Below are 18049 nucleotides of genomic sequence, written 5' to 3'. Positions count from 1 at the left end.
CAAAAGTTTGGGATCAGTAAGATTTTTTAATGTTTTTTTTTTATTCTTTTATGCTCATCAAAGTTCCATTTATTTGATCAAAAATACAGAAATAGGTAAAAAAATATTGCAATTTAAAATAACAGTTGTTTTATTTTAATATACTTTAAATTATAATTTATTTCTGTGATGCAAAGCTGCATTTTCATCAGCCATTATTTCAGTCTTCAGAACTTTTTTCAAGATTTTTTGATGAATAAAAAGTTGAAAAGAACAGCATTTATTGCAAATAGGCATCTTTTCTAACAAAAAAAGTCTTTGCTATCACTTTTTATCAATTTAACACATCCTTGCTGAATAAAAGTGTTCATTTCTTTCAAAGAGAGAAAGAAAGAAAAAAAAAATTACTGACCCCAAACTTTGAATGAGGTGTTTTTTGTTACAAAAGTTTTATATTTTTAAATAAACGCTGTTCTTTTTAATGTTAAATTTTTTTTTTTTAGAAATCCTGAAAAAGTATCACAGGTTCCAAAAAATAAATAAATTAATTAATTAAAAATAAAATAAAATAAAATAAAATGTTAAGCAGCAGAACTGATAATGAATCAGCATATTAGAATGATTCCTGAAGGATCATGTGATACTGAAGACTGGAGTAATGATGCTGGAAATTCAGCTTTGCATCACAGGAATAAATTATATTTTAAAGTATATTAAAATAAAAAACTATTTTAAATTGCATTTACATTTCACAATATAACAGTTTTTATTCTGTATTTTTGATCAAATAAATGCCAAATTAAAAAACAAAAATCTTGGCAATTATTCTGCTTCAGATAAAGGTTTTAAAAAGGCCATCAAATATATATTTAGATTTTTTTTATATTTATTTATTACTATATTGCTTTCTGCAGTTGTATCGTGAAATATCTCCTCAAGCTGTTTCTTCTAACTGGCTGTTTGGTCTAATGAGGATAATGAATTGGTCCTCCTGGGTTATTGTAATGAGCTTTCCTCCCAAAGGAAAACATGCAGATTGGAGCTGTGAAAATAAATAGTGTGAATGTGAGATCACTACCCTGAAATCATGTTCTGCTTAGCATGTGTCTGTGAAAACACAACCCATGTGCTCTTGCTTTTTCCCAGCATCCCAAAAATTCCTTAAAGCTGACTTTAAAAATCACCAGCTCATCAAAAAAAGATGATTTAAGTACATAGTAGATGCTGCGTTGGCGAGTAACTAAAAATAGCAAAAGCTAAAAGTAGTGAACCTACTGTACTGACTTTGCTATAATTTTAGTGGTGTGGCGATCTATGCGATAATCAAATACCAGCATTCATTAGCATTTCCAGAATTGGAAACAGTTCATGTAAAAATGTAAAAAAAAAAAAAAAAAAAAAAGAAATGATTCACTGATTTCCATTTCAGTGGGGTAAGTTGAAAAATCTTCAGGCAAATGCAATGGCTCATGATTATATTTTGAAGTTAGAAATGCTCTTGTTCAAATTAATAGTATTTAGTACTGTTACGCTTTAACGGGATCAGTTTTTTGTGTAATGTACTGTAATTTAATTACTTTTCCATTAAAAAAAGTATAGGGATTACTTTAAATTTTTTCTGTAATTTCATTACAGTTAGGGGAGAGTGGGGTAAGATGAGCCATTTTTTACTTATGTGGTCCTCAAGATCAGGGAAAATGAGGCAGAAGTACAATGAAGTATATGAATGTATCTGTGACCAAGGGTTTAAAAAATATTGCTTCTTATAAAAAAAAGTGTTCATGTGGCTCAATTTGCCCCAGGTCCATGCACCAAAACTGACCATCTGACTGAATCTAATTTAAACCCATGTGAAATTTACCTCTTTTAAACTTAAAATTTAATTTTACAAACAGTCTTAATTTAAACAAAATAAAACCAATCAAATTTAAATTTTCAGTCTTTAATTGTTTGCATTTCTAAAACAATGTGTTGAACACCAAAGTTTTAACTTTCCCAAAAACAGACTAAACAGACATTTTGTTGAGTAAAATTAAATAAAAACTTACAATGAAGAATAATAAATGTCACTGAAACTATAAATATTTTAGTCAAAAGATTCTTGGCATGGTACCTTTTCTGCAATGTCGAACCAGCCTTTAGGGACTCCCTATAAATAAACTAGAGATAATATCCATATCTATATACAATAAACTAAACCAGTTGCGTAATATCAAATTAAAATACCAGTTTATACTTCAGAGATTTAATTTAACTTTAGTGGCTAATAGTGGGGTAAGTTAAAGTGCTGGCTCAACTTACCCCACAGCATTTGGCTTACTTTGCCCTTAGCTGGCATTTTGGGGGAAAAAATAGCTAGCTTACAAATTCAGGATAATATTTAGCTAAATGTTTAGCAATGTTTATATGTTGAAAAGTAACCTATATGCATCATAAATATTTTTAGACCTGGACATCTGTTATGCTAAAATGTTACAAGCCAAGTTTTTTGACGAGCCAAAAACAGTTTTAAGAGTAAATGGGTGTCTTCCACTCCTATGTGTTTTTTCTTTTTCACAGTCTGGCAGAAATGATGCATGATTCCAAAATACATGTTCACATGATGGTAAAAGTGTACAGCTGCCAAGATACAGGGGGTGGCTCAACTTACCCACTGGCTCAACTTACCCCACTCTTCCCTACAAGAATTAAAACTTAATTCTTGATTATATGCATGGTTAAGAACTTTATTTGGACAGTTTTAAAGGCGATTTTCTCAATAATTTAGATTTTTTTGCACCCTCGGAATTCCAGATTTTCAAATGGTTGTATCTCGACCAAATATTGTCCTATCCTAACAACACCATACTTCAGTGGAAAACTTATTTATTCAACAGAGTAAATTTTACATTTTCAGGCAATACTCTAAAATTCTTTCAAATTGGGATTTTATGTGTATATCAGATTACTAATTTAATTGCTTATATGTGACCCTGGACCACAAAACCAGTCTTTAGTAGCACGGGTATATTTGTAGAAATAGCCAAAAATACATTGCATGGGTCAAAATGATCGATTTTTCTTTTATGTAAAAAATAATTAGGAAATGTTCCAAAAATATATATTTTTTATACATGTCCTACTGTAAATGTATCAAAATGTAATTCTAGTAATATGCATTGCTATGCATTTCATTTGAGCAACTTTAAAGGCGATTTTCTCAATATTTTGATTTTTTTGCACCCTCGGATTCTAGATTTTCAAATAACAAACCATACTTCAGTGGAAAACTTATTTATTCAACTTTCAGAAGATGCATAAATCTCAATTTCAAAAAAATGACACTTAAGCCTGGTTTTGTTGTCCAGGGTCACATATGTTTATTTACTTCTACATGTGGTATTACATTCTTATATATCTTTAGTGTAGCTAGTTTTTCCAAAAGTGACAGCAATTGAACTTTAAATCATGGGAACCTTGTAGCTGTTTGGCAGGCCGGATTTGTGCATGGAATTAGACTGTTGAAGAGGTAATTAGTAGCTAGTCATTCCTTTTTACAGTAATTTATGAGATTCGTTATGAGAATGAGATTCGTTCATTGATTAATTGTTTGTGAGCCTGATGAATTCTGATCTAAATGAGTTACATACAGTAATCAAATTCCTAATTTAGTTGCCTATATATGTGCCCCTGGACCACAAAATCCAGTCTTAAGTAGCACGGGTATGTTTGTAAAAATAGCCAAAAATACATTGCATGGGTCAAAATTATCGATTTTTCTTTTATGCAAAAAAATCATAAGGATATTAAGCAAAGATCATGTTCCATGAAGATATTTTATACATTTCCTATTGTAAATACAAATACTGTAATATGCATGGCATATGAACTTCATTTGGACAACTTTAAAGGCGATTTTCTCAATATTTAGTATCTTTTGCACCCTCAGATTCCAGATTTCAAATGGTTGTATCTCGACCAAATATTGTCCTTTCCTAACAAACCATACTTCAGTGGAAAACTTATTTATTCAGCTCCTTTGAATGAACAGAGTACATTTTACAGTTACTTATGTACATAATAGGAAGGAAAAGAGCAGGCAATACTCTCAAATTCTGTCAAATTGGTATTTGTGTGTATATCAGATTACTAATATAGTTGCCTATATATGACCCTGGACCACAAAACCAGTCTTAAGTAGCACGGGTATATTTGTAGAAATAGCCAAAAATACATTGTATGGGTCAAAATTATCGATTTTTCGTTTATGCAAAGTCATTAGGATATTAAATACAGTAATATGCATTTCTATAATCTTCATTTGAACAACTTTCTTGTAACGATTTTCTCAATATTTAGAATTTTTTTTTTTTTTTTTTTTTGCAAATATTGTCCTATTCTAACAAACCTTGCTTCAGTGGAAAACTTATTTATTCAACTTTCAGAAGATGCATAAATCTCAATTTCAAAAAAATGACACTTAAGCCTGGTTTTGTTGTCCAGGGTCACATATGTTTATTTACTTCTACATGTCGTATTACATTCTTATATATCTTCAGTGTAGCTAGTTTTTCCAAAAGTGACAGCAGTTGAACTTTAAATCATGGGAATCTTGTAGCTGTTTGGCAGGCCGGATTTGTGCAGCGGTTTCTCCAGCGGAGCATATGCTGCACATCTGCCATAAGGCGACCAATAGGAAACACGCTAGAGGTATTTAGGGTGCAGGAACGTGCCCTGCGCTGCTGATTCACCGTAACTCATCCCACGACCTTTATATTCGTCCCGTAACCGCTGTCTCTGCTCCCAGTGCCCATGCTGAATGTTTCCACTTAATGTAGTCTGACTGCTTCTGCCCGCTAAGTATTAAGAAAGATCTAAAGAAAACGGAGGGTTTATTTGTGGTAATATGTGGCGTATTCAAATGCGTGTGTACGTTTTGTACCAATAATAGATGAAGTCAGTGCTTAGCAACGCCCTACCAAGTTCCATAATGCTCTGATGACACTGACGACATTGAGCGTTTCCTTTCATTTCAGGGGAAAATGGAATATATGAACTATCGTATTAGCTGAGCTAAATATTTATTTACAATGCACTTTTCTTTGAAATGTTTTCTATGAATCATTGGGTTTCTTTAGTCTCTTGACATGACGGTGGACTCCTGCTTTCGCGACTCCTTTTTGACTCTTTTTTTTCGGCTCTGTCTTGCCAATAAGATATGATGGAGTTGGGCAGAGTGGCATGGGAATGGCACTGTGGCGGTTAGAGGCCGTATTTTGATTGGCGCCTCGCTCCAGGTCCAGTCTCCACATGCGTCTGCCAAACTGTACACATTCAATCAAACAACACAGTTTCCATGGATACTGCAATAAATTAGAAGTGAGCACCATGATTGTCTAAAGCATTTTCCAATTTCCTTGGAATGAACAGAGTAAATTTTAAATTTACTTATGCACATAATGAGAATGGAAAGGGCAGGCAATACTCTCAAATTCTGTCAAATTGGTATTTGTGTGTATGTGTGTGTGTGTGTGTGTGTGTGTGTGTGTGTATATATATATATATATATATATATATATATACATATAAAAAGTGAAATGAATAGAGCAAAAAAAATTGTATCACTGCATGAGAATAAATGTAATGCAATAATATAAATTCTAAAGCAAATAAATAATAATATATGAATTATAATGTGAATCTGAAATAATTATAATATGTTGATTTATTATTAGAATTATCAATGTTGGAAACAGTTGTGCTGCCAAATATTTATTTAAACCTTTTTAAAGGATTCTTTAATGATAACAACTTTCTATAAATGTAAATATATGCAATCACTTTTTATTAATTTAACACATCCCTAATGAATAAAAGTTTTATTTCTTAAAAAAAGAAGAAAGAATAAAAACGTACTGATCCGAACTTTTGAACAGTAGTGTATATTGTTAGAAAAACTTTCTATTTGAAATAAATGCTGCTCTTTTTTAACTTTTTATTGATCAAAGAATCTTGAAAAGAGTATCACATGTTACAAAAAAAAAAATATTTTCAACATTGATAATAAATTAGAATATTAGAATGATTTCTCATGTGAATGACACTGAAGACTGGAGTAATGATGCTGAAAATGTAGGTTTGTATCACAGGAATAAATTACATTTTAAAATATATTCACATAGAAAACAGTTGTTTTAAATTGAAATAATATTTTACAATATTACAGTTTTTTCAGTATTTTTTAACAAATAAATGCAGCCTTAATGAGCATAAGAAACGTCTTTAAAAACCATTAAAAATCGTACCGATCCCAAAGTTTCGAGTGGCAGTACATATATATATATATATATATATATATATATACAATATATAATATACATACAATATATAATATTAAATAATGTTAGGTGCATTAAATAATATTAACATACAACTTTTTAATTTTATAACGCATTGCTTAATGTTAAAATGAACAATAACTATGATTAAAAAAATGCTTTTAAAGTATGTTTATTGTTAGCCTTTTAGTCTAACTACTGATGAAACCATACTGTAAAGTGTTACTGAAAATCCTTATTTACCCTGATCAACATAATTGGTTTTACCACTATGACAGGGAGTTATGTCATGCTTGGTAATTCTCATAAAGTAGTTTTCCCATATAAAAATGAAAGCAAAGCAAACAAACATTTGACTGTAAGCATAACGCAAGCTTTTCCTGTGCGTCACACCAGGATCTCTGAGCAGATATTACCTCTCTGCACAGATCTTGGACCTGCGGTGGCACTCAGATCCTGACTTTAAACTAAACAGCGAGCGAGAAACCTCAGAGCTGGACCCAGATCAGTGCTAATAGCTGGCTTCTTCCATCTCCCACACAAACAACGATGAGCAAATGCCTGTTGCATAAATGGCAGCGTGGCTCGGCTCCCGACACGCACACCGTCCAGCCCTGTGAGGCAGAGAAGAATTCAAACATGCAAACAGGAGATTTGAGCGTAATGAGTCTGAATCAGCCAAAACCCGCAAAAACAAACAAACCCACATAAACACAAACAAACTCGGGCCGAATTATGTCATGCATAATGGAGCACCCTTATATTTTGGCAGTTGCAGAATATGGCAAAGCTTCTGCAATATGCAAAACATGCTGTCGTGAGGCTGGCGAGAGGGATTTCTGCTGTCTTGCACGTACCATTCATTTGACTTTGTCAGCTTTTCCTGTATACTGTATGTCAATGCTTTATATAACTTGAGGTGAAATAAAATAAAATAAAATGATGAAACAAAAAATGAAATAAAATAATGCAGCTCTAAAATGTGGCCAAATTGGACTGTTCATTTAGTGCAATTAATTGTAAAAAACATCAAATAAAATTAGTGCAATTAATAAAAATGAAAAATGTAAAATAATAAATTAAATATAACAAAATAAAATAAAATAAACAATTAATGGCCGATCTAATAACATTATCTCTTAAGTAGTTAGCACTTCACATTAGAATGTTAATTTAGTACAATTCATTTTGTAAAATAAAATAAAATAAAATAATGGCAGCTCTGGCAACATTATTTCTTAAAGGGATAGTTCACCCAAAAATGAAAATTTGATGTTAATCTGCTTACCCCCAATGCATCCAAGATGTAGGTTACTTTGTTTCCTCAGAAAAACACAAACGAATATTTTTAACGAAAACCGGTGCAGTCTGCCAGCCTTATCATGGAAGTGGATGGGCACCAGACCTTTAAAAGTAAACAAAAACATGCACAGACAAATCCAAATTACACCCTGCGGCTCGTGACGATACATTGATGTCCTAAGACACGAAACGATCGGTTTTTGTGAGAAACTGAACAGTATTTATATCATTTTTTACCTTTGATACACAGCCACGTCCATCTCTTTTGAGCACGAGTTTGGCATCAGTCACGTCACATGTGCACGCGCTTCTGGTGTAGAATACGCAAACGCCGTAAGCGATCTGTTGCATGTATACGACACTCATTGTTTACACAGAGCACAGAGATTGTGGGTATAGCGGCTATTCAAAATGGTAAATACTTGCGCGTATCCTGATTGTTTAAACCGATTTAAAGCTAAAAGATTACATTAGTTTGCGCAAACTCATCCGGGACTTTTCACTGATTTCCCCCTACGGCTTTTGCGTATTCTACGCTAGAGCGCGTGCTCATGTGACGTGGCTGATGCCAAACTCGTGCTCATGACAGATGGACGTGGCTGTGTATCAAAGGTAAAAAATTATATAAATACTGTTCAGTTTCTCACAAAAACCGATCGTTTCGTGTCTTAAGACATCAATGTATCGTCACGAGTCGCAGGGTGTAATTTGGATTTGTCTGTGCATGTTTTTGTTTACTTTTAAAGGTTTGGTGCCCATTCACGTCCATGATAAGGCTGGCAGACTGCACCGGTTTTCATTAAAAATCTTCGTTTGTGTTTTTCTGAGGAAACAAAGTAACCTACATCTTGGATGCATTGGGGGTAAGCAGATAAACATCAAATTTTCATTTTTGGGTGAACTATCCCTTTAAGTAATTAGCACTACATTTGAGTGTTGATTTAATGCAATTAATTATAAAAACAAAAATAAATAAAATAATGAAAGTTTTAAAAAGTGGCCAAATTCGAGTGTTAATTTAGTGCAATTAATTATAAATAAAATAAATGAAATAAAATAAATATAAAATAGAACATATAGAATAGAAAATATACAAATATAAATTAAAATTATTAATGTCAGATTAATGGCTAATAACATTATGTCTTAAGTAGTTAGCAATAATTAATTATATAATTAAATAATTAATTTTGCAAAATAAATAAAGAAATAATGGCAGCTCTGGCAACATTATTTCTTAAGTAATTAGCACTACAAATGAGTGTTAATTTAGTGCAATTGATACATAAAATTAAATAATTGCACCGACACAGACAGTGACAAATGCTGATGTGGTAAAATGGCCAATTATCTATATGTGTGCATAGACAAATTAATAATAATAATAACAATAAAATCACAAATGGAAAACAATTAATATTTTGTGTAAACGACCCAAAAGTTTTGAACAATCAACTGAATAAAATGCATTGCTCTGAACTGTAGGGCAGTTATAGACTTATGTTTATATCATATAAAATAAAATTTATATACATATCATAATTAAGAGTCTTTGTTTGGGAACGTCACTGAGCAAACACTTCTGCTTGTTTTGATAGTTGCTAATTAAACAATATAAGAACTATGATTGAATATTAAAAAGTCTGCTAAGAACATAATGCATATCTAGAAGCATTATGTCTCAGAGCTGTTGGAAAACATGATAATCACACGCTCTTGGTTTCTTCATATCACTTGTTTTTTCACATTGTGTGAATCTTCAGGTGCGTAGGACGAGTGACTCAGAGCACACCTATATCCATGCACACAATCCTGGCCGCACGTCCGTCTCTGATCTCCAAATGGAAGCATTTACATTTTATTGCTGGCCTCTCTTTCACGGAGCAGCAATTTCACTCCCTGAGAAAACAACTCGTACCAATTGCTTATAATTGGTAGAGATGCCGGCCGTATGGCAGAGGGAGTGAAAGGTTAGCGACTGCGGGCCGCGAGCCAGCTGCGCTCCAGTCCGCGTTCATTAATAACCCAATTGCAGCCAGAGCCAGAGCTGTCAGCAACATTTAAACAAGCAACGCTGCCATATAGCATATTTATTGCTAACGTATAACCGTTTCTCGCCAGATAAAGGTCACGGCGGATTACGCTGGCGTTGCTTTAGTCGCTAGGTCATGGATACGAATGCATGCATGCTGTGTTTCGAGGAGGGAAGAAAATAACCCAACAGATCTCATGTTAGTAAATGACCATGCAAAGCTCCAAGTACTAATTCAAACGGTGATATTATACATTTCTCTGGCGCCGAAATGAATTTTCGTAAGTTGTGATTGTCGTAGGGATGCCCACAGCTAGATCGAGCTGATCAAAGCTTTGTTTTTTCCCGCAGATTTGAAATGAGGGCCCTTCGTAAAACTGCACATTACTCAATTAGACTGTCTCCACTACGGGACACAACCACAATCTTCGTGACAGGAAAAATGCACCACTAATCGGGCCGCGTTAGTGTTTTCTGATTGGGGCGACAGTGAGTTAAGAGCTTAATTCTAGGCCTCGTCTGAAAGCTTCGCCAATGTCGTCAATGAGCGTCCATGTGGGCAAGTCAATACATTAGAGACAGCAAACAAACAAGCAAACACACTTTCACAAATGTTTTACATGGCATTTCGTTGAGTCCTGTCTGGCTGACGTCTATCCCATGGTGCCATGCTTTCAGAAGCCTCAGAGTTTCCCAGGACTTGTGCTTGTTTCTGAATATGACTGTGCAGTCTGGTTCGCTTTCCTGTACTTTTGATTCAAGTCTTTATGTATTAATTTGTCTTTTGGATGAGATGGATTGATGGATTGTGTTTGTGGAAGGTTCTGTTTCCATAATGCCCTGACTTAAAAGATTTGTAACCTTTTTTTTTTTTTTAAGAAGTCTCTTATGCTCATCAAAGTTTCATTTATTTAAACAAAAATACAGAAATATTATTGCAATTCAAAATAACAGTTTTTATTTGAATAAACTTTAAAATATAATTTATTTTTGTGATGCAAAGCTGAATTTTCATCAGACATTACTCCAGTGTTCAGTGTCACATGATCCTTCAGAAATCATAATATACTGATTTATTACTTTTATTATCAATGTTGAAAACAGCTTAATATTTTTTTTTGCAACCTGTGATACTTTTTTCTGGATAGAAAGTTAAAAAGAACAGCATTTATTCAAAATAGAAATCTTTTCTAACAACACAAGTCTTTACTTTCACTTTTTCTTAAATCAATTTAACAGATCCTTGCTGAATAAAGGCATTAATTTCTTTCAAAGACAGAAAGAAAGAAAAAAAATACTGACTCCAAACTTTGAACGAGGTGTTATTGTTACAAACGTTTTCTATTTTAAATAAATGATGTTCCTTTTCACATTTTATTTATCAAAGAATCTTAAAAAAAGTATTGCATGTTCCAAAGACATTAATTAATTAATTAATTAATTAAATTAAAAATCAAAATTAAGCAGTACAACAGTTTCCAACACTGCTTATAAATCAGCATATTAGAATGATTTCTGTAGGATCAAGACTGGAGTAATGATGCTGAAAATTCAGCTTTGTATCACAGGAATAAATTAAATTTTAAGGTATATTGCAAATAGAAAACCACTATTTTAAGTTGCATTAATATTTCACAATATTACAGTTTTTTCTGTATTTTTAATGAAATAAACGTAGCCTTGATGAGCAGAAAAGTCTCCTTTAAAAAGCATTAAAAAATCTTACTGATCCCAAACTTTTTTTTGACTTATAGGGTTATATAGTAAAAAAAAAAAAACTTTGTTTAACAATAAATACTTTGTGTACAGTGCATATGTGTATTTCACTTATTTAATAATAATAAATGCTGCAAAAAAGTTAGTTCATAACATTTAATATAATTAAGTAATGTTAACCAATTAAACTTTATTGTAGTGTTAACAACTTTACTCTGATTTCTAAATTCTAAAAATACAAAGCATTATAAATACAAAATATAAATGCAACATTGTCTTACAGATCATTTTTGATAATTTTAAAATAAAATAAAAGTAAAACAAAAATAATGTAATTAAATTAAATGTATCATTATCTCTAAACTAGTAAAGTAGCACTACAAAGTATAATGTTAATTTAGAGCAAGAGATTATATAAAATAAAATAATGGCAGCACTGTCAACATTATTTCTGAAGTAATTAGCACTTGAAATTAGTGTTAATTTAGTGCAATTAATTATAATAAATAAATAAATAATTGTATTTATTTTAGTGGTGGGCCGTTATCGGCGTTAACGTGCTGCGTTAATGAGAGACTCTTATCGGGCGATAAAAAAAATATCGCCGTTAATCTATTCTCAAAGTTGGGTTGGGAGCTGGGTCTATACTACGCAAGCTATGATGACTTTCACCTTGATATTTTAGCGCCAATGTATACCTAGCCGAATTGTATTGTAGGGTGCGAGAACAAGTCTTCGAACCTTCGAACCTGTGTGTATGTGAAATTACCACATCAAACGAGACGTGCTAACATGGATGCAGCTATGAAGCCGATAGGTTTGCTTCAGGGCAGGGGCGTTGCTAGACCCTTTTTACTGGGGCACGTGCCCCAGTGAAAATCTGCTGTGCCCCAGTAAAATCTCAAATTTACTTTGATAATCCCGAAATAAAGACTTAAATTAAACTATATGCAACAACTGAAATGACGCTTTTAAAAGCAACGCAGTTTAACCGAAGATTATACACGCAGATATCCATGCCCGTGCACGTCGGTGTATTTAACTGCACGTCGCGCAGCCTTTTACGCAGAAGTACATGCAGTGTAGGAATAGTTGGTTACACAAGTTTGTAGTTAATTGTGTTGTAAATGCAATTGTCAAGCAGTTTGTGATGCATTTTGGAAACAGGAGATGAGCCCCTGGTCTAATGTGCCACCTGGCTTGAGAAACCCGTTCTCAAAGACTTACTTTTAGTCATTATTTGGGTAGCACACATATTCTGAATGCCTTCGGCAGAATTCAAATTAGCCATTTTAATCTAGATTAATTCCAAGATTACAGTGAGATTAATCTAGATTTTAAAAAATTAATCTATGCCCACCACTAATTTATTTTATTTTATTTTATTTAAATGCCAGCTCTGGCAATATTACCTCTGAAGTAATTAACACTACATATAAGACTGTGAGTGAGTGAGTGAGTGAGTGGGTGGGTGGGTGGGTGAGTGAGTGAGTGAGTGAGTGAGTGAGTAATATTATCTCTGATGTAATTAAAACTACAAATAAGAGTGGTAATCTAGAAATGAATGAATGAATGAATGAATAATATTATCTCTGAAGTAATTAAAACTACAAAAGAGTGGTAATTTTGAATGAATGAATGAATGAATGAATAAATGAAGTAATTAACACTACAAATAAGAGTGGTAATCTAGAAATAAATAAATGAATGAATTAATGATATTATCTCTGAAGTAATTAAAACTACAAAAAAGTGGTAATTTTGAATGAATGAATGAATGAAGTTATGCTTATTGGTTCCCGTCATCAAATTTCCAAAGCTGGTTCCTTATCTTTGTTTATTGATGGCTCTGCCTTGGCTACTCAAGCTAAAGTGAGGAATCTTGGAGTTATTTTTGATACTAGGCTTACATTTGATTCTTTTGTTCATAGTACAGTTAAATCATCCTTTTTTCACCTCAGAAATATAGCAAGATTACGTCCTATGCTAAATTTCTCAGTAGCTGAAAAGCTGATGAATTCCTTTGTCATCTCTAGGATAGATTATTGTAACGCCCTGCTAGCCGGAGTCTCTAAATCCACACTCAACAAACTACAATATGTACAAAACTCGGCCGCCAGGATATTGACTGGGTCCAGGGTATGCAATCACATCACTCCAGTTTTGGAGTCCTTACACTGGCTCCCAGTCCGATTCAGAGTAGATTTTAAAATTTTGATGCTGACATACAAAGCACTGCATGGCTTGGCTCCTTATTATTTATCTGAATTGTTAACTTCCTATACCCCAACTCGGAGACTGCGTTCTTCACAATCCAACTTGTTGGTTGTTCCTCATACACGTTTACGATCTATGGGTGACAGGGCCTTTTCTTCATATGCTCCTGTCCTTTGGAATTCTCTGCCTCTTGATCTTAGGGAGGCCCAGAGCTACGACATTTTTAAAGGTAGACTTAAGACTTATTTTTTTAAATTAGCATTTGATTGTTGATATTACTTTTATTGCTTGAGCTTTGTATTGTTTAATTTGTGTACAGCGCTTTGAGAAGCTGCTTTTAAAGGCGCTTTATAAAATAAAGTTTATTATTATTATTATTATGAATCATATTATCTCTGAAGTAATTAAAACTACAAGAGTGGTAATTTAGAATAAATGAATGAATGAATGAACGAATGAACAAATGAATGAATGAATAATATTATCTTTGAAGTAATTAAAACTACAAAGAGTGGTAATTTAGAATAAATAAATGAATGAATGAATGAATGAATGAATGAATGAATAATATTATCTTCGAAGTAATTAACATCACAAATAAGATTGTTAATTTAGAATGAATGAACGAATGAATGATTGAATGAATGCCAGCTCTGGGAATATTATCTCTGAAGTAATTAACACCACAAATAAGATTGTTAATTTAGAATGAATGAATGAATGAATGAATGAATGAATGACAGCTCTGGGAATATTATCTCTGAAGTAATTAACACAACAAATAATAGTCGTAATTTAAAATGGATGAATGAATGAATGAATGAATGAATGAATGAATGAATGAATGAATGAATGAATGAATGAATGAATACATAAATAAATGCCAGCTCTGGCAATATTATCTCCAAAGTAATTAACACCACAAATTAGAGTGTTAAGTTGGTACTATAAACAACAACAACATCAACAAACAAACCTCAATAAATAAATAACCAACCCTGACCCATATGTACATTTTGTAAAAAAAAAAAAATATTAGTAAAAAAAATAATCTCAAAAATGTTCATCTGCAAATACTCTATAAAACCTATTACATTATTATTCTCTCTCCCTGAGACCCTGGAGGCAGAAGTAGTGTTATTGGTAAGCACAAGGGCATGATTGGTCTCTCCCTCTCACTCATTCTTGAGACAAAGATGGGAGACGTTTACTCCAAATCTACACCGGCATGCGGCCAAAGGGGCAGACATCCATCGCATCTAACGCCACAGATGCAACCGATAGTGGTCTGGCTGATTACTCACTGACTGAGTCACTACAACAGAGCTGAAAGGAAAATCACGGGCCAGATGCCTATAGGGTTGCCCGGCCAGCTTTGCACCGTGACTCCCAAATGTCGCCAACTCATGCCTTCCAACGCAGAGATCCAGCATGCTAATGGCTTACTCATGCTACTGCACTCCCAGCTGTCAGCTCGAGCTGTCTTGGTTCAGCCTTTCTAATACGTTCATTACCTGCCCATGATACAGATCTCAGATGACCCAGCCCACATCAGCGTTCCACAGGTCAAATATCTCTCAGTTTCCCCGGGCGAGATCAATGATGTCAAATGACTCCAGTATGGCAGAAAGAGCTGGAATCACCTTTGTTTTTTTTTTTGTTTTTTTTTTTTGCTTCTGAGGTTTCCTGAGTTAACTTTTCTGTGGTTTGTTGTCGTATTTGCATGAATGTTTAGAGAAAAGAAGCATGCTTATAAAAGATGTTGACTGAAAACTCAAAGAGCATGTGGAAGTTCACGCAGGATCCAGATGATCCAAGCTAAACTGGAATGTTAATGGATGGAAGACCAAGAGAAATGTCTTCATCTGTAGAAGAAACAGCGATACAATCTAATGCAATTTCAACTGTAATTAAATAGATGAGCAACACAGGTCCCAATAGGGGGTTTTCTCAGCAATAGAAGAACTATTTTGGGTTCCCCAAAGAACCTTTCAGTGAACAGTTCTTAAATTAACCATTTTAAAGAATATTTTAAACATTTAAAGACTATAAAGACCTTTTTTATATTTGAAAGGTTTCATGGATGTTCAAGGTTCTTCGTGGAACTATCAAAGCCAATAAAGTACTTTTATTTTTTTTAAGAGTGTATAGTGTGAAGAACATTTTAATAACCTGAAGAAACTTTTTTCACTATACACTCACACGTAAAGTTTCTTTATTTGCATTGATGGTTCCACATCTAATATTCACAAAAACCATAAAATAGGCGTTCTTTTAAGAACTGATCTTCTTAGGGGAACCAGAAAGTTTTTTTTTTTTTTTTTTTAATGGCATCCCTTTAAAAAAAAAAAAGAAACAAAGAAATTCTTAGTGTGAAGTACATTTTTTATCAAAAAAATAAAAAAAATAAAAAAAGGTTATTTATTTGGTTAGTTAGTTAGTATCAAATTTTCATGTTACAATAATTGCTGAAATATTTTATTACAGTACACATTTTCACAGTATTTAAATTTGCAAAAAAAAAATAATAATAATAATAAAAAAATAATAAATATATTTTTTATATATTATAACATGTATAATAACAGTTTTTTTTTCTTAGAACAAAATAAACATTTTAAACAGATTAAACTTCAAAATAAAGTACAATTTGTAACACTTTACAAAAAGGTCTTATTAGTTAGTAAATGCATTAACATTAACAATAAAAAATAGCTACATTTTCTTACAGAAGTTATGATTTTAACATTAGTTTAAAAAATAACTGAACTTTGTTAATTCTTAGCTCAGGCCCATTAAATAAAACAGTTGCAACTTATAATTTTAATAATGTGTTAGATAAAGTAATAAATTAACATTACCTAGGATTAATAAATGCTGTAGAAGCATTTTCATTGTCAGTTTATGTTAACTAATTAATTAACTAGTAGACATTTTCTGTCAATATCTAGGGCGCGTTGTAGTCCAGAACAAAATGTAAAAATGTTTAAGTTTGAAAATAAATAGCCTATTAAGTCTTTAAGTATGAAGTATTTTGGCAGCGTATAGAACACCATTGCAAATACAAATGCAAAAATTTCAACGGCTGTTTGAAACAATTAAAAGCGCAGTGTGTAATATTTAGGAGGGTCTATTGACAGAAATGTGATATAATAAACACAACTATGTTTTCAGAGGTGTTATAAGAGCTTACATAATAAACCGTTACCTTAGAATGAGCAATTTATTTTATTTTTTTACTTTTATTTAGCAAGGATGCTTTAAATTGATCATGAGTGACAATAAGGACATTTATAATGTTACAAAAGATTTCTATATCAGATAAATGCTGTTCTTCTGAACTTTCTATTCATCAAAGAAACTTAAATATATATAATATATAATAATAATAAAAGTTTTTTTTTTTTTTGAGCAGCAAATCAGAATATTAGAATGATTTCTGAAGGATCGTGTGTAATAATTCAGCTTTGAAATCACAGGAATAAATTACATTTTAAAATATATTCAATATATATTCAATAAAAACAGTTATTTTAAATAGTAAAGATATTTCAAATTTGTAAATTTTTTTGCTGTACTTATCAATTATATTTTATTTTATTTTATTATTATTTATTATTATTTATTTTATTTTATATTTTATATATATATATATATATATTTTTTTTTATCATTTATTTTATTTTTATTTATTTATTTTTTATATATTTATTATTATTTTTTTATTTTTATTTTGGGAAAGCAAAAATGCTCCCTCTATGGAATAACTGCAAACCCCCTATTTGAAGAGTGAAAGCACCACATGAAAGCACCTGTTCTCACTTTTACAGTTCAACCGCTGTGCTTCTGACAAGGGCAGGATGAACAAAACACATCATGCTAATCATACATCAACCTACTGTGATTTAAGAACCATTTGAAGCCCTGCAGCACAGGAGTTAAACCTCAAATATCCAACGATCTGGCACCAAAAGACCCAAGAACCTCCCTGAAATGACTTTTTGACTCTCGTGTAGTGTATAATTCATGAAAGGATGTACAATGGGATACGTGAAGGTGATGTGAGTCAAGGAAGCTGTTGATTCATTCTTAAAAATGGTTGTAGATAGGCAGTCATTTCCCCCAGACCTGTCTGCACTGTCTTCATATGGGAATTTCTCGTATTTTGGAGAGGCTCGGTGGCTCTCTGATAGGAATCCCAGTCTGCAGCTGCTGCAGTCATCAGCGCTTGTAATGTGTTTGGAGGGGCTGTTCCCCTGGGCGCTCAATCCACGTCCCTCCCATGCTCAGCATCCCTCACCATGAAATACATTTGCAATGGTGGCTAGTCCAAACTTGCTGTATATTGGTATTACTATAGCATAACATTATGAGGATTTCCGCCTACATGTACAACAAAAAACAGGATTAAAGCTAAACTGCTGAGCATATGCTGTAAAGGCATGTGTATTTTTGTTTTTTATTATTACTAGTTATTTTAGTAAGA

Source organism: Garra rufa, chromosome 22 (assembly GCF_049309525.1).
Source record: "Garra rufa chromosome 22, GarRuf1.0, whole genome shotgun sequence".
Lineage (NCBI taxonomy): Eukaryota > Metazoa > Chordata > Actinopteri > Cypriniformes > Cyprinidae > Garra > Garra rufa.
The sequence above is the reverse complement of the archived record's forward strand: the minus strand, read 5'-3'. Positions refer to the sequence as shown.